This window comes from Megalobrama amblycephala, linkage group LG5 (assembly GCF_018812025.1).
Source record: "Megalobrama amblycephala isolate DHTTF-2021 linkage group LG5, ASM1881202v1, whole genome shotgun sequence".
Taxonomy (NCBI): Eukaryota; Metazoa; Chordata; class Actinopteri; order Cypriniformes; family Xenocyprididae; genus Megalobrama; species Megalobrama amblycephala.
Genome location: NC_063048.1, coordinates 31557624 through 31581017, shown reverse-complemented (window position 1 = coordinate 31581017; position 23394 = coordinate 31557624). Strand labels below are relative to the sequence as shown.

The 23394-nt window shown below is 36.6% G+C and overlaps 1 protein-coding gene across 3 annotated transcripts in view; it reads right to left on the bottom strand.

Moving 5' to 3' along the window:
- The window catches only part of fut8a (fucosyltransferase 8a (alpha (1,6) fucosyltransferase)), a 107008-nt gene that overhangs the window by 57074 nt on the left and 26540 nt on the right, over positions 1-23394 (bottom strand). The window contains exons 2-3 of one of the 3 annotated variants that reach the window (XM_048191855.1): positions 18913-18969; positions 5754-5806 (exon numbers count right to left, since the gene is read on the bottom strand). The gene's annotated coding sequence lies outside the window, so the exon portion shown is untranslated. Of the gene's footprint in view, positions 1-4708; positions 5048-5753; positions 5807-18912; positions 18970-23394 lie in introns of those variants that run through there. The other 2 variants (XM_048191854.1, XM_048191856.1) reach the window with 2 other exon arrangements.

The window sequence follows — 23394 nt, the reverse complement described above, 5'->3', positions numbered from 1 at the left end:
CTGGGATCGTTTAAAGCCCTTGAAGCTGCACTGAAACTGTAATTTTGACCTTCAACCTGTTGGTAGCCATTGAAATCCACTATAAGGAGAATAATCCTGGAATGTTTTCATCAAAAACCTTAATTTCTTTTCGACTGACGAAAGAAAGACATGAACATCTTGGATGAGATGGGGGTGAGTAAATTTATCAGGAACAGTGTATTTAAAAGTGGACTAATCCTTTAATAAAGCCTGAACCTCTTCGCCGGCCCATCAATCGTATTTTTTAAACTCCAATGTTGATTCGAATAGCAAACAACTCCAAAAATGGTGGTTGAAATGAAATGCTGCTTGGAGTCAACCAATCAGCATTTTCAGCTCCCAAGTCCTACCTTTGAAAGTTCCTGTACTTTGAAAAAGTACTACATCGTGAGCAGGGACTTTTTTGAGGGGGAAATTTTTACCCCAAACTTCATTTAGACTTAGGTCCCTACGGTTGAAACACACAGAGTACCACCGAAAGTCCCTAGTTCCTGGGGAAAGTTCCTCCGGTGGAAACACGGCTTATGATTGATGGTTGCTATAGAGTATTGCGGTGTGGTTGCTAGGGTGTTCTAGTTGGTCTCTAGGTGGTTGATTACTGGCCCAAAGTGGGGTAGGTTATCATTCATAGCTGTAGAACAAACCGTGTGGGACAAGGTACACGGCAAAGTTTAACACTCATATGCTTCTGTTTTTATGCATCGTGTACATCTGAACATTCTAGCTTTTCTATTGACCATGATCCCGTACTTTAGGGCTTTAGAACAAACCCGTAACCCCAAATATGATCAGTGCTAATAATACTAATAACACTTGGACTACTCAGTCCTTACTATTTAATTGTAAAATCTGCATCTGTAGGAGTCAACAGATCTCCAGTAAGAGAGCAGCCAGAAAGAGTGATGCTGAATCATCTCAGCACTTTAGAGTGCTGAGTCAAGAGCTATAATAGACTCTTGGTGAGCTGCAAGTACGATTGGGGATGTGCACCTGGGGTTGGGTATAAATTTGATTTAGCTTCTTATGAGAGTGAAGAGGTTGAGTGTACATGTGGGTGTGTATTTTATGGTATAGGTATAGTGGCTATCAAGAGCGAGCTAAGATAAATCTGTATGCATCGTGATAGCAGTAGATGAACATTGGATGGATGTTTAGTGAGAACATATTACAGCTCAGACCATGAGGTAAGTACAGAGCTATATTTTGTCTTAATGGAAAAGGCACTAGATGTCAAGCAGCAGTGCGGCATTGTCCGGAAGGTTGTCAGATGTATTTAGTGTCAGGTTAGCTGATTGAGGCTGTAGGATAAAGTAGGCCTTGATTCAGCCCTGATCTGCTCTTTTTATGAGGCCATACAATAGATGACCCTTGCTCCGGCACGCATGCTAAAAATGCATGAGAGAATATGACAGAAAAAGAGTTAGAGGCCAAAGGAAAAATGGGCTTGTCATTCTGGCCTTGAGCTATTAGTGAAAAAAAACGGCAATACGTGCTAGGCTATGTATCTCAAAGTATACTCAAAGTAAAAGGATTAAAAGGAAATATTAAAAGGAGTTATTTTTACTTTTTCCATTAAGTTTTGTTGCATTCTTGCAATAATGCATTGCATAAATACTGTGCGAGCTGTAAAAATCAATGCCGTGCAAGCTATTATATGTTCCTGAGGTCACAGGTGTGAGAGGCAGGATGATGTGGGAAGTGTCGAGGGACTTGTGGCTGATCAAAATATGAGCATGAAACCTCTGACAGTCTCAAACTTTCCATTTAAGTCTTGAGTGAGAGAACAGGTTTTTGACATTCCTTTACTGTGAAGCAATCACACACAGGACTCTCACAAGGAAGAAAAGAAAGCATAAAACTATCAAAAGGATAGCATTTAGAGGAAGGCAAATAAAAAAAAAAATTCAAACCCTGAGAAAATATAATGGGCCCTTGCCACAAACAGGGTACAAAATAAGACAACAACAAAACTGAATGTGTTTTTTTTTTTTTTTTTTTATGCGTCAGTGAATTGGGGGATGCATAATTTTAAAGAATTTTGATTGTCAATCTCAAGAAGTGAAACTAAATGTATTTTATTTCTTTACAAAATATATATATATATATATATATATTTTTTTTTTTTTTTTTTTTTTTTTTTTTTTTTTTTCCCCGGGTTGTACTCTGTGTGTTTCAACCGTTGGGACCAGAGTCTAAATGAAGTTTGGGGTAAAAATTTCCCCCTCAAAAAAGTCCCTGCTCACAAGGTAGTACTTTTTCAAAGTACAGGAACTTTCAAAGGTAGGACTTGGGAGCTGAAAATGCTGATTGGTTGACTCCAAGCAGCATTTCATTTCAACCACCATTTTTGGAGTTGTTTGCTATTCGAATCAACATTGGAATTTAAAAAATACGATTGATGGACCGGCGACGAGGTTCAGGCTTTATTAAGGTGGACGTCAATGGACTAATTTGTCTAATCTTCATGCTATTTTAGACCGCGATGGAAATGCAACAGCAAAAGGTATGGGGGGAAAAAAGTTCCTGGGACAAATTGTTCTGGGTAATTTCGGTGGAAACTCCGCTATAGTGGCAAGTTTTATGGCATAACTTTCAAGCAAATGTAAATATTTAGTTTTATGTATTCTTTTATTGTTTTACATCATCTCTGTGTGTGATCTATCTGTCTTAAAGTTCATTAAGGGTGTGTTTACACTTGTAGTTTGGTTGTCTTGGTTCTTTTGGTCTGGACCAAAGAGAAAGACCAAAAGAAAACAATACATTTAGTCCTGGTTCGCTTAGCATTCACACTGTCATATATTATATAAACATCAAAATAAAATATAGACTACTGTTCAAAATGTTGGAATCAGTAAGATTTTTATTTATTTATTTATTTATTTATTAAAGAAATTAATACTTTATTTGGCAAGGATGCATTAAACTGATCAAAGGCCAGACAGTAAACACAACAATAATAATATAATTTTAATGTTTTTATAAAACATTAAAAATCTTGATGTCTACAAATATATACATACACAAACACATTATATATATATATATATATATATATATATATATATATATATATATATATATATATTTTTTTTTTTTTTTTTTTTTTTTTTAATTCTGAAACAATTAAAAAAAGTTAATAGAGATAAATTGCAAATTTAGCCTACATTAGGCCTATTTCACACGAACACAGGTATTTCTATAAACAGAGGTTTTCCTCTGCCATTTTGGCCAATCAAAGCCCTGTTAGCACAGTTATTAGCAGCAATATTTTCACTACGTCTGCCATTGCACAGACTCGCCTCAGGTAAACAAAGAAGATAGCGGTGCACAATTTGCCATCACAAAGGAGATAACAGTGCACACTCCGACGTCACAAGCCAAAAATCTACGGTTTCACCGGCTACACGACAACACTGCAACCGGAGTTTCTGAAAATCATTACCCTGGCAGGAGTTTTCAAAAAGGTTCGGTTTCAGTGACAAGATAAAAGCTGCTGTTTTGAAAATACCCATGTTCGTGTGAACAGGGCCTTAAACTATCACTCATAAAGCGCTAAGTACGGTGCAGCAAATGTTGGCTTGTAATTTTTGATAAACTTTTTTTCAACAGACATATGAGTATGAATATTTGAAGTAGCTACTTTTCATGCTACGGTAATTATGTTACATAACAGTATATCAAACACATCTGTTAGTTCATTAAACAAAACAACAACAAAACAATATATTTTTGGCCATATTCATGGAATGTGACCATAATGGAAATAAATAAATAAATATATAAGAGAGAAAGAGAATGAGAGACTGATAGACCTGAACATGAATCATTTGCCTCCGCTTCAAGTATGTTCCCTTTAAAGTGCCCCTATTATGCCTTTTTAAAGGTTCCTAATATTGTTTTGGGAGTGTCCTACAACAAGTTTACATGCATGCAAGGTCAAAAAACACATATGTTTTCTCATAATATACATTTAATTTCACCTCATTTCTCAATGTTGAGAATTTTGAACAATCGCTAGAAAATATAAACATCAATTATTAATCATACTTACAGGTTGAGATTCAGGCCATCCTTAAAAATATTCTTGTTTGCCGTAACCCGACCGACCCTGTCAATTTAGGACCGACTCAAATTATTATTTTTTTAAATTTTTTTTTGCTTTAAGTCCAACCGACTTGCCGGTTGTAAATTTGCGTTAAGACAGACCAATTTTTTTATTTATTTTTTTACTCTTCAAAACAACTAATACAAAAGCAATAATAATATTAATTATATTTTAGTAAGTAACGTTAATGTAAATATATAAATAGCCTAGGCCTACATACAAACGAAGGCTACGTTCTTTCTTTTAAATAAAAACCTGTGACGCCATCTATGTTTACACTATTGGTTAACGGATGTCACACTATGGCCGGTGCGTTCGCTTCGTCTCAAACCGTTGAGAGACGAGACGTGCTGACAGATAAAATAATTACATGACTGTGATAGCCTACGTATATTTGTCTGATTTCTTCAAGCCGTCGTATTTACCATGTTTACTATGGTAATAGTGCGCATAGTCTTGGTGATCAGAATCCACATCGATCACAAACATAAGATATTTAAAACACTTACTGCTGTCTGAAAGTGAGTTTTGAGCTAAAATGATTTTAAAAGTCTTTAATGCTGGTGTTAGCTGGTAACCTACATGTAATCATCGGCGCCTCCGTCTCCACACACAGATAAACTCCGCCTTTGTTCGTAACCACTCCCTCCTCAAGCCCGAGCTGGCCTGCTTTGGACCAAGGTATTCGGCGGGCCGAAAAACCCGGGCCGTTGGCCCCAAGGAAGCCCCGATGAGGCACGATCAAGCCCCGGAAGTGACAGTGGAAACGCGACTGGCCCCGGCACGCACTAGCACGCCCGCTTTAGGCCCGACAGTGGAAACACGGCTGCGCCCGAAGGCACGGGTTGAAAGACCCAGTCAGTGACGTCACGATATGCTAATTTGTTTAAATTCATACCTACGTAATCACCATCACCAAAATTGTACTTTTTTTTTTTTTTTACATTGAAACTTGAAAAAAAAAAAAAAAAAAAAATAGACCTACCTACCGACCCCTTTTTTTTTACTGTTACTGCAAACCAAAATATTTTTAAGGATGGCCTCAGAGGAGCAAGCTGATCCAAATAAACTGGACGTCACAACGAAATGGCTTGGGATTTGTTTTACAAACAACTCCTTTAATTGACTCAGAGTCGACTCTTCCTTTTGAGAGACAACTTCATATACGGTGCACTTTCACTTTAAACTGAAGCTATAAGCAATTAGCCAAGGTAGTTGTAACACGTTAGCAGCTGAGAGAGATGTCATTGCGTTTGCTTTACTGTAGTCTACGAGCAGCAGAAGACGTTTAAAATCAGGCTCAGTGTCTTTTGTAGGACTTGCAGAGTATTGATCTGCTGAGTATCGCTTGGTTAATGAGCAGCACTGATGATTCCACGAGTCGGTCTTGCTAGAAAAGGCTAATCGGTTTGCAACTGCCTCCAAGGGACAAAAGAACATGAGGAAAGTCCATGAGTGTGTGAGCGGACATGTCAGCACTCTGCCCGTCCTCGAACTCACCACCTCTGGCTATATTGAGTGCACTGGCGTGAAAGCAATCATGCTAACGTCTCACCCTGTAGTTTCATGGGTGGAGGATAAATCATTTCATCGGTGGAACAAATGTCTCACCCGAGTTCTCTCTCACCTGCTATTGTTGTGTCTTGGCTCTTCTCTCTCTTGCTTGTCAGTGCCGACTGTCTGTTTCAATGGAAGGAGAGACAGCAGTCTTGTTTATCTAGAATGATCTGGCAGACTTCAACAGTTAGCAATAACTCATCTATCCTGTAATTCTGCCTTTGGGCTTTATATGTAAATCAGTTTAACCAGCAAAAGTTAATAACTAAATATAAAAATTCTGTCATCATTCACTCACATTTTTCAAAATGCCATGACCAACTTTCCATATGACCACTTTTATGATGCCTTATATATTTTATATAAAAAATTATATTTTTGTGTAAAACATTATTTACACAATATAAATATGTTATCTAAAAAAATAAAATAAAATACTTTCATGCCAATCAAAAGTTATGTTTTAACCCTTTAATTTAGTGGGTTTGTTGCAGCTGATTCCATCCGCCCTGTAACTCATGGCTGCCACTTTCAGACTTTTTGAGCCAAACATCTTAAAGTCACAATAGAGACAGAGCCATGGAGCTCTGGCTGATCCTGGCACCTCATCCTACTTCTTTACAACCACAATGGAGGCTCTCACTGTATCCAAAGGCTCTTTTCTAAGCAGAACTGCCTCATCTGACATCCCTAAACAATGGAGGGCAGTGATCTCTGACAGTGGCCCACAGGGCCATCGTCTGATTAAAAGGAAACAAAGGAGATGAGTGACCTCCATCCAAGCATCTAATCTTAGAGCCACAGTGAAAGCAGGCGATGTTTTGCTCAACGCTTGGTTTCTCAAAAGCTGACAGTGCTAGCTGTGGATGGATGAAGCTGGGAGTGGACCTGAAGAAGGACTGCAGAAACTGGACATACTCCAAGCTCGTGCGACAAAAAAAGCTGAACGGCCTTCATTATTCTATTAAAGGATTAGTTCACTTTCAAATAAAATTTTCCTGATAATTTTCTCCTTATAATGGACTTCAATGGCCTCCAAATGGTTGAAGGTCAAAATTATAGTTTCAGTGCAGCTTCAAAGGGCTTTAAACAATACCAGACGACTGGGTTCGTACACATTTTTACCAATAAAATTCCATGACTTTTCCATGACTTTAAGTAAAATTTCATGACCTAATGTTTCATGAAATGTCTATGTATACATGTTAAATAAGAAGAAAATCCATGTTACACCCAGCATATTTTTACTAAAATAAATGACAAGCTTTGTAGTGTACAGTAGAATATGAAATATTTATTTAAATAACGCTTGCACACAGAACGCGTCTTTGCGTCTAAAAACGTGAGACGCGGCGCTCAGGAGTGGTTTTTAAAAAAGCGCAGCATAGAACGCGAGAGTCTCGAGACGCGCCTTTGAGACGTGATGCAATAATGGAAATAATAGAAATAGGCAAACTGCAGAATTTACAGATACAAGTTTTGACATGGAAAAAAAGAAAATAAGATAATAATGAGCGCCTCCTCCATGTTGCCATTATATAAAACAGTTGTCATGCCAACTCGCAACGCTTGCCCTGCCTCCGAGTTCTTCTGATTGGTCCACTGTTTTGGAACTGACATTGATGAGCGGCGCTGCGTGTAAAAGTTGAAATTCTTTTAACTTGACATGGCGTCTTAAAAACGCGGCGCTCATGTGAGAGGCGCTGCAAAAGACGCATGCACATCTGTCAAGCGCGTGTTTACATAGAAAAACAATAGGAAAGTAGCGCATTGGAATAGAAAAACGCGTTCTGTGTGAACGGCCCCAACAAAGTTTCATAACATAGGCTACATAAAACCCTGAGAACCGCTTAGAAATGGATTAACGTAATCCATGGGAGAAAATTAACATAAATCAAGGGGAAGCAACAATGTTAAACTAAAAAATAAATAAAAGTGTCCAGCAACACTGTTCCTGCACAGTAGCCTACCTCTGAAGTTAGGGTTTCGTTTCTGGATAAAGCACTCAAAATGGTCCCTTGTTTTACAGTGGATGAGAGGGAAGCACCGCAGCTGGGAGCGGGTGTCACGTCAGTCGCACGGGTGAAAAAGATTGGGTTGGAAGCAGTCGAGCATCATGAAGCCATACATTTTTAAATCTGCATTTCCCTGGCATTGCTACACAATACTATTTGCTGAAACTGCGTTACCCCACGCAGAGAACGTCACGTGACGGATAGTGCGAACGTTAACTATTGTAATTTAACTAATATTATCAACTATATTCGAATATACGGAGATTGTGAAACAAATTTCCATGACTTTTCCAAAACTTTGTGGGTTAATTAATTTTTCCAAAACTTTTCCAGGCCTGGAAATAGCCAGGCCATAGCCATTTCCAGGTTTTTCATGACCGTACGAACCCTGAGACGAGGAATAAGGGTCTTATCTAGTGAAACGATCGGCCATTTTCAGAAAAAATTTAAATGTATATGCTTTATATAAACAAATGATCGCCTTCCAAGTGCTTCTTCAAAAAGCTTACGCTGTATGTCCTTCATCTTCCCTATTCTACTTACAGAACGAACGCAGCGCCAGTTCCATTTTTTCCGTAAGTAGAATAGGACCCATCGTTTCACTAGATAAGACCCTTATTCCTCGTCTGGTATTGTTTAAAGCCCTTTCAAGCTGCACTAAAACTGTAATTTTGACCTTCAACCGTTTGGAGTCCATTAAAGTCCACTATAAGGAGAATAATCCTGGAATGTTTTCATCAAAAACCTTCATTTTTTTTCGACTGAATAAAGAAAGTCATGAACATCTTGGATGACATGGGGGTGAGTAAATTATCAGGAAAATTTTATTTGAAAGTGAACTAAACCTTTAACAGCCTGTTGAGCATCCAGCTAAAAACACACACCAACACAAAGGTCATAGCTGCTAAATTCAAACATCCTAAGAAGTTTATCTGTAAGTAACTGTATGTTGAACATTGCTATGATATGGACTGTGTGGCAGACAGTGTGCAAGAATGTCAACACCATAGCATTCTTCTGTTTGATGCAGGCCAACACACATCCTGTTTCTTCCCTGCACCGCCGGGACAGCAGTCAGCTCATGCGGGCTCCTGTGAAAAACGTTTGCTGTGGCAGCAGCTTCAAAGCAAATATGTGGTGCAGGAAAGACAGTACAGGCATTTGGATGCAACTAAGCCTTTTTCTGGGACTTTATCAAGTTTAAACATGCATGCATATATCTAAAACAATGATATGCACTCTTTTGTTTTGACGTTCCTGTTTCTTTGTCCAGTGTGTGGCACAACTCTTACATTCCTTGTAACAAGGAATTACATCATGCCAAAGAGTAAAGAAGTAAGTCTGGACCTCTGAAAGAAGATAGTGGATGCACATCTTAAAAGGGTTAGTTCACCCCAAAAAGAAAATTATGTCATTATACTTTAAGTACATTATATCTTTAAGATGTTCATAAAGAGATCCATATGAATCGAGCAGTTTAGTCCAAATTTTCTGAAGAGACTCGATCGCTTTATATGATGAAATGATTGAATTTAGGCTTTTCACATATAAACATTGATCAGAGAACATTAACAGAAGCTCAAACGAATACAAATGATGCACAAAAACAAACCTCTTCCGGAAGCTCAGACACGCTGCGTAACCAATGAGGTTCATTCTTGTGTGTTATGCAGCACGTTTGAGCTTCAGGAAGAGGTTTGTTCTTGTGCGTCATTCATGTTCGGTTGAACATCTGCTTATGTGGTAGTTGCAAAGTTAGTCAATGGAGGCACAGAAAGCTCTCAGATTTAATCAAAAAGATCTTCATTTATGTTCCGAAGATGAACGAAAGTCTTACAGGTTTAGAATGACATGAGGGTGAGTAAATTTTCATTCTGGACAGGACAATTTTCATTTTGGGGTGAACTAACTCTTTAAGGAGGCGGCTATAATGCCATTTCCAAGTGTTCCACAGTGTCTAGAACAGCTGTATGTTGCATCATTGCAAAGTACAGAGAAACACATCCTATTAAAAATAAACATGGGTGTGGTCACAAAGTTAAGATATCTATAAATTTGGAGAGGAACATCATCCGGGATGTCAACAAGAAACCCTGGATCTCTGAACTGGCCTCTTCTGGACTTGATATTTCTTCATCATGGAGGGCTTCAAGGACATCACCCAAGAAAAACTCACACAGCGCCACATTCAAGACAGACTGAAGTTTGCCCATGATCATTTAAATCAAGGGTATGAGGTTTGGAAGTCTGCACTGTAGTCTGAGACAAAGATGGAGCCGCTTTTGTTTGGCAGAAGAAAGGAGAGTCCTTCGACCACAGTTCCCACAGTTAAACATGGTGGAAGGAGTATAATGCTGTTGACCTTTTCAGGCACAGGAAACCTTGGTTGTGCACAAGGGATCATGAAGAAAGAAGAACGAAGATTATGTTGACATTTTTAAAGGACAATGGTGACTTTCACAGTGGAAGAACCTTTTTATAGTTCCTAGAACTATTTGCGGAAGTACCTGCTTTTTGGCGTGTTCGAACTAGGAACTAGGAACGACTTTAGTTCTAGGAATTTCCGAGTAGGGTCTAAACCAGTACAATACATGATTTGGCAAAGGCTGCGATTATTTTATGCGCAGCTTGTCAGGGCTGTACGGCTCTGTCATCAGTGGTAAATGCTTCTCCATCTGCAAGCCAGAGGGAACTCACACAGAAACTGCAAATATGCCCTGCTGCCAAAGTAGAACACGCTCATTCCAGGAAATCCCATACTATCTCTGTTGCTGAATAAAAAGAAGATTAAAACGTTTTGATCGAATAAACATGACTAATAAACACACGACTGCCTTATTCTGTGTAAGAAGCCACGTCATCTTACAGAAGGATGCTCAACTGTCATTATGAAGTGAGTTTGGAGTAAAAACATGTTAGTAAATGTTGACTTTTGTTGGACAAGATGCTAAAAAATGCTTCTCATGTCTTACTCATGCATTACTTTTTTATGCACAGCTTGTCAATGAAGTTTGGCTCCAAATGCTAATCCATCTGAAAGCACTGCGAGTCGCTTATAATGTACATTTGAAAAAGCAACACGCGTCAAACTTCTTTTCAGACAAGAGAAGCATTTATTAACATCTTGTCCAACAAAAGACAACATTTAATAACGTTTTTACTCCAAACTCACTTCATAACGACAGTTGAGCATCCTTCTGTGAGATGATGTGGCTTCTTACACAGAATAAGGCAGTCAAGTGTTTTTTAGTCATGTTTAATTAACCAAAACATTTCAATCTTCTGTTTATTCAGCTACAGCGATATGATGCGTGTTATCTTCTGCTGCAGAGCATATTTTGAGTTTTGCGCAAGAGCGCCCTCTGGCTTTCAGATGGAGAAGCATTTACTACTGATCACAGAGCCGTAAAGCTCTGACAAGCCACGCATTAAATAATCTCAGCCTTTGCCATATCGCGTGCAATTTTATCGCGATAAATCGTGCAGCCCTACTCACAGTGCTTTCAAATGGATTAGCATTTGGAGCAATAGTTCATTGACAAGCTGCGTATAAAAACAAAATGATCGCAGCTTTGCGATTTCATAACCCAAGCCAAACCGTTTAAGCGCGATTTCAATGTTTTTTTCTAATTGTCTGATTAATCGTGCAGCCCACTGTCTACGTTCTTTGTATCTAATAACGTATTAGACAGAACTGTAAAACAGATCATACACAAAATAGAGAATAGGAGCGTTGTGTGCTGGACAGGGCAAGCAGAAACCTGCTAGCCTGAGTGGGACAGCTAAAACAAACAAACAAACAAAATAAACCTTTCATTGAACCTAGGTGCTTGTGATAGGATCACTTAAATGGGTTCACAGTACAATCATTGGTTAATCTTATCAACCCATATGTAATGTGTTTTCTGCCACAATGCTCTATTGAGATAAGACAGGAAATAGTGCATGCAGTGACTTAAGTATTATTTTCATTGTAAGCTCACAGTACAGTAATGTCAGATTCTATGAAAAGCCCCATCACCCTTGCCATATGAATCTCGACAGAGATGCCATGAGCTGACTTTATTGGTATTTAGTGAAGAAAGACCCTATAAGCACTGTCAAGCAAACAAGCCCCTGAGCCAACATTTCCTGAAGACCACTAAAAGCTGTTGCTAAGCAACTTGAGCATCTGCAGCAAGGCCAATCCTGGTAAAATACACAGGCATTCAAATACGTGCAACTTCAATGGTTCAGTAAATAAAACCGACATCTGGTCACATTTGCCACCCATTAAGTTGCAGTCTAAAACTCTGTAACAGTATGACTGCTTGTGAAAATGTGTGTATATTTTATTTTATATAAATTGGGCTGTCAAGCGATTAAAAATTTTTAAGTCTAATTTTAATCGCACATCAAATTTGGCTGAGAAATTACCTCCAAAAGACAATTTAAAGTCCTATTGTGTTACATGAGAAAAGTATCAAATAGACACTACAAAATTCAACATTGAATTTATTACACAAACTTTTAGACTTCAACAGCCATAAGGGTGAGTAAATGTTGACAGAATTTTCATTTTTGGGTGAACTATACCTTTATTGTTTTTTTTAATAATATGGATTTGTTTTTATTACTTTTTTATGAAATGACACTCTAAATAAACTGTCAGTAGGTGGCAGTAAATGTCTAAAAGAGTAAGTCATTGAATCATTCATTCATTCGATTTGTTCAAACAGCTGATTTGTTCAGGAATAAAGTAAATAGCTCTCTTTATGAATGGGCCATTGAATCATTGGTTCACCCGACTGATTCGCTCAAATGCGGATTCATACAAAAATGAAGCACTGCTCTGTGATGCTCGTGGACGCACTACAGTTCTGCTCTGGCTTTGCAAAATTGACCAAAAGCAGACAATACTGTGTGTAAGATATGACAATATTAACTTCTTATTTACTGAACTGTTGTATAAAATCAATATCACGTTTGCACTCATGCTATTCGGGACAAAAACAGCACGTGTGATATTGCGCTAGTCACTCTTGTGATATTGCTTTACTATATCATAACATAAATATGAGACAAAAACTCATACGGGGGCATTTTTGCCCTGATATCTTGAATTTTAGGTCATTCTAACTGAATTCTATAGGCTACATCACACAGTGAGTTGTTGCCCTGCTTCATGTTTGTCACCATCAACTTTATGAAATGTAAGATGAACTACGTAGGTCTGGGGCAGGTGCATTAAATGCGTTAATTTTAATGCATTATTTTTTCCCATAACTAATTAATCAAATTAACACATTCAATTGACAGCCCTAATATATATATATTTGTGTGAATGTGCTGAGGACAAAGCAACACCCAAATGATTTGTATGTGGTGAGTAATGAATGAAAAAGTGTTTTGTTAAGCTGATCAGTGTGTTTGTGATCAACAGTCTGTAAGATGAAGGAGTTTAATGCATCACTTTAACTGATGCTGAGATGAATTGTGTGTGTGTGTGTGTACAGGTTTGGCTATACTGATGAGCACCAAATCGTTGAAAAAGTCCATTAAAAACATCAAAAACCATCTTGTGAGGACATCTAAAGTTTTGTGTGAGGGATACCTTTAGTTGGGATTTAATAAATATCATCACCTAACAGCCACTGCGTCTATGTTCTCAAAAGTAAAATGAAACGTGTGCATACAGTATGTCTGCTTATATGCTTGAGTATCCGTTCTTTTTATAAAGTAGCGAAGTGAAACAAAGGAAGTCTGACTGCCGTCTCATTGTGCTGTTTATAACTAATTTCAAAATAAGTAAATACAATGGAAACATAAAGAAAGAAACAGATGTGAAAGGTTGTCAAATATCAACAGAATAGCAAATGACAGCCTTATCACATGCACATTCATCTCCTGTCTGTCATCAAAGCTTGGAAAATAAACGCTCAAACATTTTTTTTTTCTTTTTTACCAGGAGATTTTTTTCTGATGATATAAAGAAGTAATGCTCAAAGAGATGACCTGCAAGATCTTAAATGCTAGTTTCAAATCAGTTTCTTACAGGAGTATCTGATCTTACCCAACATTCTAGAAAAAGATAGTCCTGCAACTCTCTGTGTTCTGATTATTCATAGATTAAATTTTAAATTAAACACTACTCATGATATGACAGAATAACTGCACCCATCTCACCAATATACACCACCATTCAAAAGCTTAGGGTCAGTAAGGTCTTTTTTTTAAATGGGTGGTTGATTATGATTTCACTTTTTTAACTTTAGTTAGTGTGTAATTTTGCTGTTTGAGCATAAACAACATCTGCAAAGTTACGCCGCACTAAGTTCAATGTGAAGGGACATGTTTTCTTTTACAGAAATAGCTGTTTAAAAGGTTAGTTCACCCAAAAATGAAAATTTTGTCATTTATTACTTACCCTCATGCCGTTCCACACCCGTAAGACCTTCGTTAATCTTCGGAACAAAAATTAAGATATTTTAGTTGAAATCAGGTGGCTCAGTGAGGCCTCCATAGGGAGCAATGGACACTTCCTCTCTCAAGATCCATAAAGGTACTAAAAACATATTTAAATCGGTTCGTGTGAGTACAGTGGTTCCATATTAATATTATAAAGTGACGAGAATATTTTTGGAGCACCAAAAAAAACAAAATAACGACTTATTTAGTGATGGCCGATTTCAAAACACTGCTTCATGAAGCATCGGAGCACAATGAATCAGTGTATCGAATCATGATTCAGATCGCGTGTCAAACTGCCAACAGCTGAAATCATGTGACTTTGGCATTCCGAATAGCAGATTCGACACGCTGATTCATTTGTGCTCCGAAGCTTCCTGAAGCAGTGTTTTGAAATAGGCCGTCACTAAATAAGTCGTTATTTTGTTTTTTTTGGTGTTCCAAAAATATTGTCACTTTATAATATTAATATTGAACCACTGTACTCACATGAACCGATTTAAATATGTTTTTAGTACCTTTATGGATCATGAGAGAGGAAGTGTCATTGCTTCCTATGGAGGCCTCACGGAGCCATCGGATTTCAACTAAAATATCTTAATTTGTGTTCCGAAGATTAACAAAGGTCTTACGGGTGTGGAACGGCATGAGGGTAAGTAATAAATGACAGAATTTTCATTTTTGGGCGAACTAACCCTTTAAGGACTATAACAAATGGCTGGTAGGGTCAATTCAACGCTGGATTGCACAAAAGATTAACATGACGGCACATGCTAGTCGATGAGTTGAATCAACTCCACAGCGACTACATAAATGTATCCACTAACCATTCAGAAACATCCAGTTGCATTCTACTAACTCACCCTAATAATACTGTTGAATATTTTTAAATGTTGAATATTTAACATTTAAATTTAGAAGAAATGCATGGACAGGGCAATTTCAAATGAATGTGAAGATTTGCAGCTCAAAATTTGATTTATCATCTGAAGCATTTATCTCAAGGCCTTTTCATAATTTATTTTTTACTGTATATGTATTGCCTTCTAACCTTAAGCTTGGAGTTTAACACATGAGTGTTTTTTTTATTATTCATGCCACAAAAAAGTGTCTTTATAGAATTATTATAATACATTATTGTGAAAAATACATAAAATTGTCTCTTCCTTTTGAACAAACAGCATGTCTGGCAACTTGATTCATTAAATGGTTAACTTTTTTAGACCCCAATAAAACACGTGTTTTATTGGGGTCTAAAAAAGTTAAACATTTAATGATCTATAAGCATTTCAAAGATTTCTATGTACTCTAATTATATAAACATTTTCTGTCAGTACACCATAGTTATACAAATTAACTAGATCAATGCTCTTATTTCCATTCAAAGGGATGGAAACTGATAGGAAAACATTAGACTCAAAGGATCCCTTTCATCTTTCAGTTGAAATGGCTGACAGTTTAAATTTGCTTTTAGCCTCCTGAACATTATAAATTAATGAAACTAAGCTTGTTTGCTCTGAATGAATTGTTCTCAAAGAAGATGCATACCAATGGATCATATGTTTATGGAGTTATAATGTTTTTTTTTTTAGTTGTTGCATCCCCTATTGGAGGAATTGTACAAAACTTGGTGTGCATCCTCAGAATGTCCTGTTGTCTATTGTGTGTCGAGTTTCATTAAGCATGGACATTCCATTCAGCAGCTATAGGTCATTTAGTAAAAATGGGCATTGCTTGACCATTTAAAGGGTTAGTTCACCCAAAAATGACATTTCTGTCATTAATTACTCGCCCTCATGTCGTTCCACACCCGTAATCAAAATTCTTTTGATAACTTTTTGCCAGCACGAACTCTAGCTGCTGTGTGCCTATTTTGGTGAAGATCGGACCAACAACCTAGGAAGAGTTCGAAAAAGTAGGTTAAGAAAATCAAAAATGGCGGGAAAATTTTATATGAGTAAATACATTTTGTAGGGCTTGACTCAAGGATTCAGGAGAAAAATAATTTTGTTTGTAGCCCTTAGAGTTCCACAGTTATGATCCAAAACACGCTTGAGTAGCAGTGACCGATTGGGACCATGCTGGCAATTTTGGGGCCTCTGGGATTTACGGTCTCTATTGCCCAAATACTTTTAGGGCAGAAAAATAAAGAAGAGGAAGAAAATCAGTACAAACACAACAGGGTTCCAGCACCACCTAAACCATTGCTGTTTTTACTGTTTTTTTTATCCAAAAAAAAAAAAAAAAAACTATATATATATACACAGTATAAATAAAAAATAAAAAAATATATATACAGTACGGTCCAAAAGTTTGGAACCACTAAGATTTTTAATATTTTTAAAAGAAGTTTCGTCTGCTCACCAAGGCTACATTTATTTAATTAAAAATACAGTAAAAAACAGTAATATTGTGAAATATTATTACAATTTAAAATAACTGTGTACTATTTAAATATATTTGACAAAGTAATTTATTCCTGTGATGCAAAGCTGAATTTTCAGCATCGTTACTCCAGTCTTCAGTGTCACATGATCCTTCAGAAATCATTCTAATATGCTGATTTGCTGCTCAATAAACATTTATGATTATTTTCAATGTTGAAAACAGTTGTGTACTTTTTTTTTTTCAGGATTCCTTGATGAATAGAAAGTTCAAAAGAACAGCATTTATCTGAAATACAAAGCTTCTGTAGCATTATACACTACCGTTCAAAAGTTTGGGGTCAGTAAGAATTTTTTTTTTTTTTTTTTTTTTTTTTTTAAATTAAAGAAATGAATACTTCTATTCAGCAAGGATGCATTAAATCAATCAAAAGTGGCAGTAAAGACATTTATAATGTTACAAAAGATTAGATTTCAGATAAACACTGTTCGTTTGAACTTTCTATTCATCAAATAATCCTGAAAAAAAATATTGTACACAAATATTTTGTACAATTGTACACATTAAATGTTTCTTGAGCAGCAGATCAGCATATTAGAATGATTTCTGAAGGATCATGTGACACTGAAGACTGGAGTAACGATGCTGAAAATTCAGCTTTGCCATCACAGGAATAAATTACTTTGTGAAATATATTCAAATAGAAAACAGTTATTTTAAATTGTAATAATATTTCACAATATTACTGTTTTTTACTGTATTTTTAATTAAATAAATGTAGCCTTGGTGAGCAGACGAAACTTCTTTTAAAAACATTAAAAATCTTAGTGGTTCCAAACTTTTGGACTGTACTATATATATATATATATATATATATAAATGAAAACGCCTCAACTTTTTTTGTATCCTGCAGTATTGGCATTTATCACTTGACATGAAAGAGGAATTTTAAAAAAGGATATAACAAATTTAGACTAATTAAGATCCTTTAAGAGGAAGTCATCATGTTACCATGTTTAAGGATGTAACAGTTTCAAAGATATTTACTCAACAAAATTTGGCTTTGAAAGCTGTAATAAGCCCAGCAGGATATACCCTTTGACATAAAACTAAGGCAGGCTTGTCAATACCTCGCCTCAAATGTCTTCTCATTAGCTTTCATGGCAGGAGTCTAATGCATTTAGCAGGTTTGGCCTTCTCTAGGAACTTTGCTTTGCTCTTAATGAAGAGCCTATAAGAACATTAGAGAAACCCAGGTGATTCTGGAGCAAAACCCTGGGCTTCATGGGGTCTGTCATCATTTCTAACACTGAGAAAATGGAGAGCCACATTTTGAGTGTCTATCTTTAGGAAAAGCCTAATAATGAAACTATGAGATGTGACACATTTGCCCCCCGACTGTGTCGTCTGATGGAGGGAATAAGAAAAAGAGAGAGAAAAAGCGAGGGAGAGAAGAGAAGAGTGTTTTGAGGGGGTTTAAGGGGAGTGAGGCTGAGAGGCTGCTGTCATGCTCTAGTTGGCCAGTTGAAAGATGGTTGAGACACGTTTAAGAGGGTGGAGGAGGGGGGTTTGTGTTGGGATTCTCCTTCGCTGAGCAACAGCTCTGAGTCTGGACAGACACACTCACTCAGCCCACACGCAGGAGAACGCTTATTCATCCAGAGAGGAATATTAACGATATAACATATATATACATCCTACTGAATCTGAATGTAGACTAGGAGTGCAGTGGCACACTTGATACACATTTATGTATCCAAAATAAAAAATTAAGCAAAAAGCTATTGTTTTTTTAATAAAAATCAACCACATGATTATAAACGTGCCTGAATTTGAAGAAACACCTGATAATTTCTCTCATAATATTACATCAATACAAAGGTTTTCAGCCTTTACAGACCCAGAGACCCCTTTATCCTAATTACATTAGTGAACATTATTCTGTTCTAGAATCTTTAAAGCTGATAATGTACCAAATATATAAATTGGACATATAAAGTTTGTAGGTTTTGAAATAAAATATTTTATACATCTCTCCAAAGACCACCTGCAAGGACCTTCATGGAGCCCTAGGGCTTAAAAAACTCGGCTTTAGAACCTTGAATCGATATTTTACTTCTTTGAGGCACTGTAGTGGACATCAGTGAAGTGAGCCGCATGAGAGAGATTGAAACTTATCCTGCAGATTCACTCGCTCACAGAGACATGCTGAGAGTCTCTCTTCTGTTCGGCCCAGTTTCACAATCTCAATCCAGTTATTATATTGTGATGCAATGCCATATACTGAATTTTGACATGTGTATTGCAGTGCAACACCTAGCCATAAAGTAGACAGTTAAACAGCACATATGTAGACAGACACATGCAACAGAGACAGCTTACCAGACTGTATGTCCTATAAAAAGCTTAGCTGGGACATGCGAGGACGATTCCCTCCCCCTGTAACACAAGAAAAAAACATTCACATCACTGACACAAAGTAAATATTCTCCTCTTATATGCAGGAAAGAGAAAGTCGCTAAGTTAAAAATTAAAGTTGCTATTTCAAGAAATTAAATTGCAATTGTCGTAACTTGAATTCACAGGAATTAAAATTGCAATTACCAGAATTAAATATTTAATGTTGCAAATGTGAGATGCATGGTCACATTAGGTACATTTATATGCATGCATCCAAATAATTCTTTAGTAATCAGATTGATGGTTTGAAAAGCCTTCAAGTAAACCAATCAGATTGAGATCGATCCGAATGAAGTGTCAATAGGATTCAAAGGGGTGGTGTAAATCTGAAATAATTTGATCGATAAGAAAAAAACTAAGCATGTAAATGCTTAAATCTTCTCAATCAGATTCCTAAATCCCTTGTGCACATGGGCAGTGCCGTGATGCACGTCTACCAGAGGCCTTTTTATATTGGGTTACATTTGTTTTACTTCATATGAACATGCATGTTTATTTACAACCTGAACAGTGGAGCAGACAGAATATTTACTAAATATTAGATTTAAAAAAACAAAGCTTGTGACATATTTGCCAACTTTCTTTTTAGGAATGTCAATAAGCCCCAAGAAGCCGTGGCTTACAGTGAATTTATAACAGCTAAGGGGCGTTGTTAGGCTCAATGCGGAGTGTAGTACCTAAAACCCTCTTAGCTGTTATAAATTCACTGTAAACTATGGCTTCACGGGGCTTATTGCTTTTATAAAATGGTTACCACACAATACAAATATTAAATCCAAAAAATATGTATCAATGCAACTTCACTCTAACAAATGAAGTAAAATCACTAAAAGTCTTTTTTTTTCACTGGAAAAATAGTCCCTGATTGTGAACAGCAACAGAAGTTACATTATTACGCCATTAGATGGCACCAAAGCGAGTCGCAAAGACTTTTATATTGAAACTTGTGAACACGGAACAAGACGCAAATGACAAATGACTAGTGCTGTCAGTGTCAACAGGGCATAAGAAAACCCATTAGCTGCTAAAAGGACAAGATTGCAGCGGACATTCAAACTGATTTTTTTATTATGAACATAGGACTGATCTGAAGGACAAATGCTAAACCTGAAAGCAGGTAATATACTTGGTCACTCGATATATCTCTCTCAATACTCTTCTACATAATACAGTAAGCTTCAATGAACAGTATCAATTGAGAACAAACAGATGTTTACGTTGCTAAGATTGGTTGCTATGGGTGTTGTGTAGTAATACCAAAGTCCCTTTAAGAAAAGAGGTGAGTCCCAATTTGCATACTTGTGCACTATTCTATGACGTTTTTAAGTATAAATTGTGCAAGTAGTGTGTTCACACTGAAAATTCCATAAAGAAAAAGTACAGGTTACAATACCCGGATACAATGGTACAATACCCGGATGATGCACTAAATTAACGGAAAAAACAAAGTATGGAATGTTGGACACTTCATGCACTCAACTGTCGCAGCTTTAATTACGTAGCGGAGGGGAAGGGGCTGTCAGACTGCGATGTTAAATAACCTTATACAATTCACGCACTACATGGATGAGTACATAGTGCATAAGTACATAGTGTATAAGTGCATAGTGTGTCGTTTGGGACACAACTACGATTTCACTTGGCGGCCATCTTTGAAACGCAAGTGCAGATCCAACCCAACTTGGGTTGTTTTTAACCCAGCATTTTTTAGAGTGTGCATTAAATCCCCATTCATCAGTTTGAATGGGGAAACATCAAATTCTCCAAAGCTGTTTGCCAAGTGTTCGATTAAATTTCATATTTGAAATCACCAATGAAATCTGACAACAACTGTCTTATAAATTTTTCTGAACACTCAAATCATGACCAAAAAAAAAAAACCCAACAACTATTTTTCAGGCTGGATCAAGCTAATGCGCATGCGCAATCCTAATGGCTCTTATTTAGAAGGCAGGACTTATTCCGCCATTTTGGCAATTGCAAAATGCACCGTTTAATAAACAACAATTACACCCACAGTAGCTCCGATGACATTATAGAAGTGAATTTCTCTAGTTCTGAACATGGTGACTGGAGCACTGCGCATAAACTGAAGTTTTGTTCGAAATACAAAAATGTAAATGGGATTGCAAAGTTTAGAGATAACATAAACAGAACCTAGAATCAGATTGGATTCATTCGGATAGATGAAAATCAGTGCAAACATATATTGTGAGATATAAAGTTGGAATTAAGAGAAATAAGTTTGAATTGTGAGATATAAAGTCGCAATTACGTGTAATAACAGTCACATTTAAATATTTGATTCATTTTTATTTTACTCTAAGGCAGAAACAGACTTCCATAAAACAGTCAACTTGACCTTGCAGCATTTTTCAGTTTTACTGTAGAGTTCTGTATTTCCAAAAATTATGTTGGGAATAAGTAACACTCATTTACTTTATGAATTGGCAACTGCACAAGTGACTTTCACATGGCAACACTTAGTGAAGATAGGAATATGCATAATTTAGATAGAATTTTGGATCCTGATCTCATGTGAGGATAAACCATTTCCCACAGAAGGGAAGTAAAGGAATTCATATTTCATAGCCCAGCACTCTCACTATAGAAGAGGGGAGAGTCGATCACAAATCCTGTGCTTGGAGTATTAAAGCACAGACAAGGCAACGCTAGTTATGTTTTATTAAATGCTCTCTTCCAGAGCTACCGCACCTATGAGATGGCGGTGCTTAATATTTCAGCGCCAGACATTGGAATTCTGACTGAGGAAGGGGTGATGTGTGGATCCTGTCTCCGCAAAGTCCAATCGGAATGATTTATGAGCGGTTTGGTCATTGGCATCCCAGTCAGCTGCACGGAGGGCATCCGCCGCAGTGTCTGTTCTTATAGTATGGGGTGCCGAATTCTTTTGCAAATTCTTTGCACAGGAAAAATGGCAATTTTGTCAGAGCCTAAAGCCAATTCACAATATATGTGACTCAACAAAACAATACACTTTTTTTTTCCTTTTTTTTTTACACAATTCACACCAAATGCAATGCTGGGTTTTACTCTATCATCTTTCTTTCCAGGGTTTTCTCTTAAATAATGTGTTTGCACCTGTTTGAAAGGCCTTGCGGCCCTCTTCCAAGTCCAAACTTTGCTGACGTAATGCTGCAGGGACTGTCTGGTAGAAGTCTGCCACTGAGCATCAGTGCAGGACAAAGCACCATTCTGAAACCTAAAATGACAAATGGCACACCTACGGCCCCATGGACTGTACAGGCATTGTTACTGATGGAGAACTAGGAGTGCCACTTAAAAACAAAACAAACAAAAAAAACCCCAAGAAGAAATCAGTTATCAATATATGAATTAGCTAAAAAATATCACTTGTCAAACTGACAAATTAATACTGTATGTGTATATAAAATTGTATTTAATTCTGCACTCTAAAAAATGCTGGGTTAAGAACAACCCAAGTTGGGTTGAAAATCGACAAACCCAGCAGTTGTGTTAAACGTTTACCCAACCTGCTGGGTAGTTTTATTTAACTCAACTATTGTTTAAATATTACTGTATAGCTTGCTTAAAATGAACCCAAAGTATGTTGGAAATTAACATTTATTAATATGTTTAATAAATAAACATTTACTAATAAGTTTAATGAATAACAATGAACACAATACAATACAATAATCATTTATTAAATTGCTTATTAATAAATGTTCACCTTTTGATTATTATTGTTGCCTCTGGTAATTAATTATGTGTCTGATTTTTAATTTCCAACCTATTTTGGGTCCATTTTAAGCCAAGCATATAGTAATTTTTAAACAATAGTTGAGTTAAATAAAACTGCCCAGCAGGTTGGGGTCCATTTTCAACCCAACTTGGGTGGTTTTTAACCCAGCGTTTTTTAGAGTGTGCATTAAAATTAAATTATTAAAAATGTTAATGGTGATTTATCCATTTAATACATTTATTATTACATTTAACTACATTTAAAACATTCATTAAATAAAATATTATTAACTCTATCCCCGCCAGCATTTTTTTTTTTTTTAAGTTGCCAGCCACCATCAGGGTTTTTGATCATTTTCACAAAAAATTCATGGAATATTTTGTAGTATGAATATCTGAACATGTAATATATCAAACAAAAGAACAAACCCTCTTTATATAAAAAAAAAAAAAAAAAGCAAAACAAACTATTAATGCAATATATATTTTTTTTTAATCAACACTTAAATATGGGTAAGTTTAATAAAAAAAAAAAGCTGAGAAAGTCACTTTTTTGTCAAAGACAACATCTGGATCGGATTCAGAACGATGATCAAAACATAGATGGAGATCGAGCCCATCAACACCCCTAAAGCTTGCACAGTCCTATAGCTCACCCTGGGGCGACATTTCATTCAG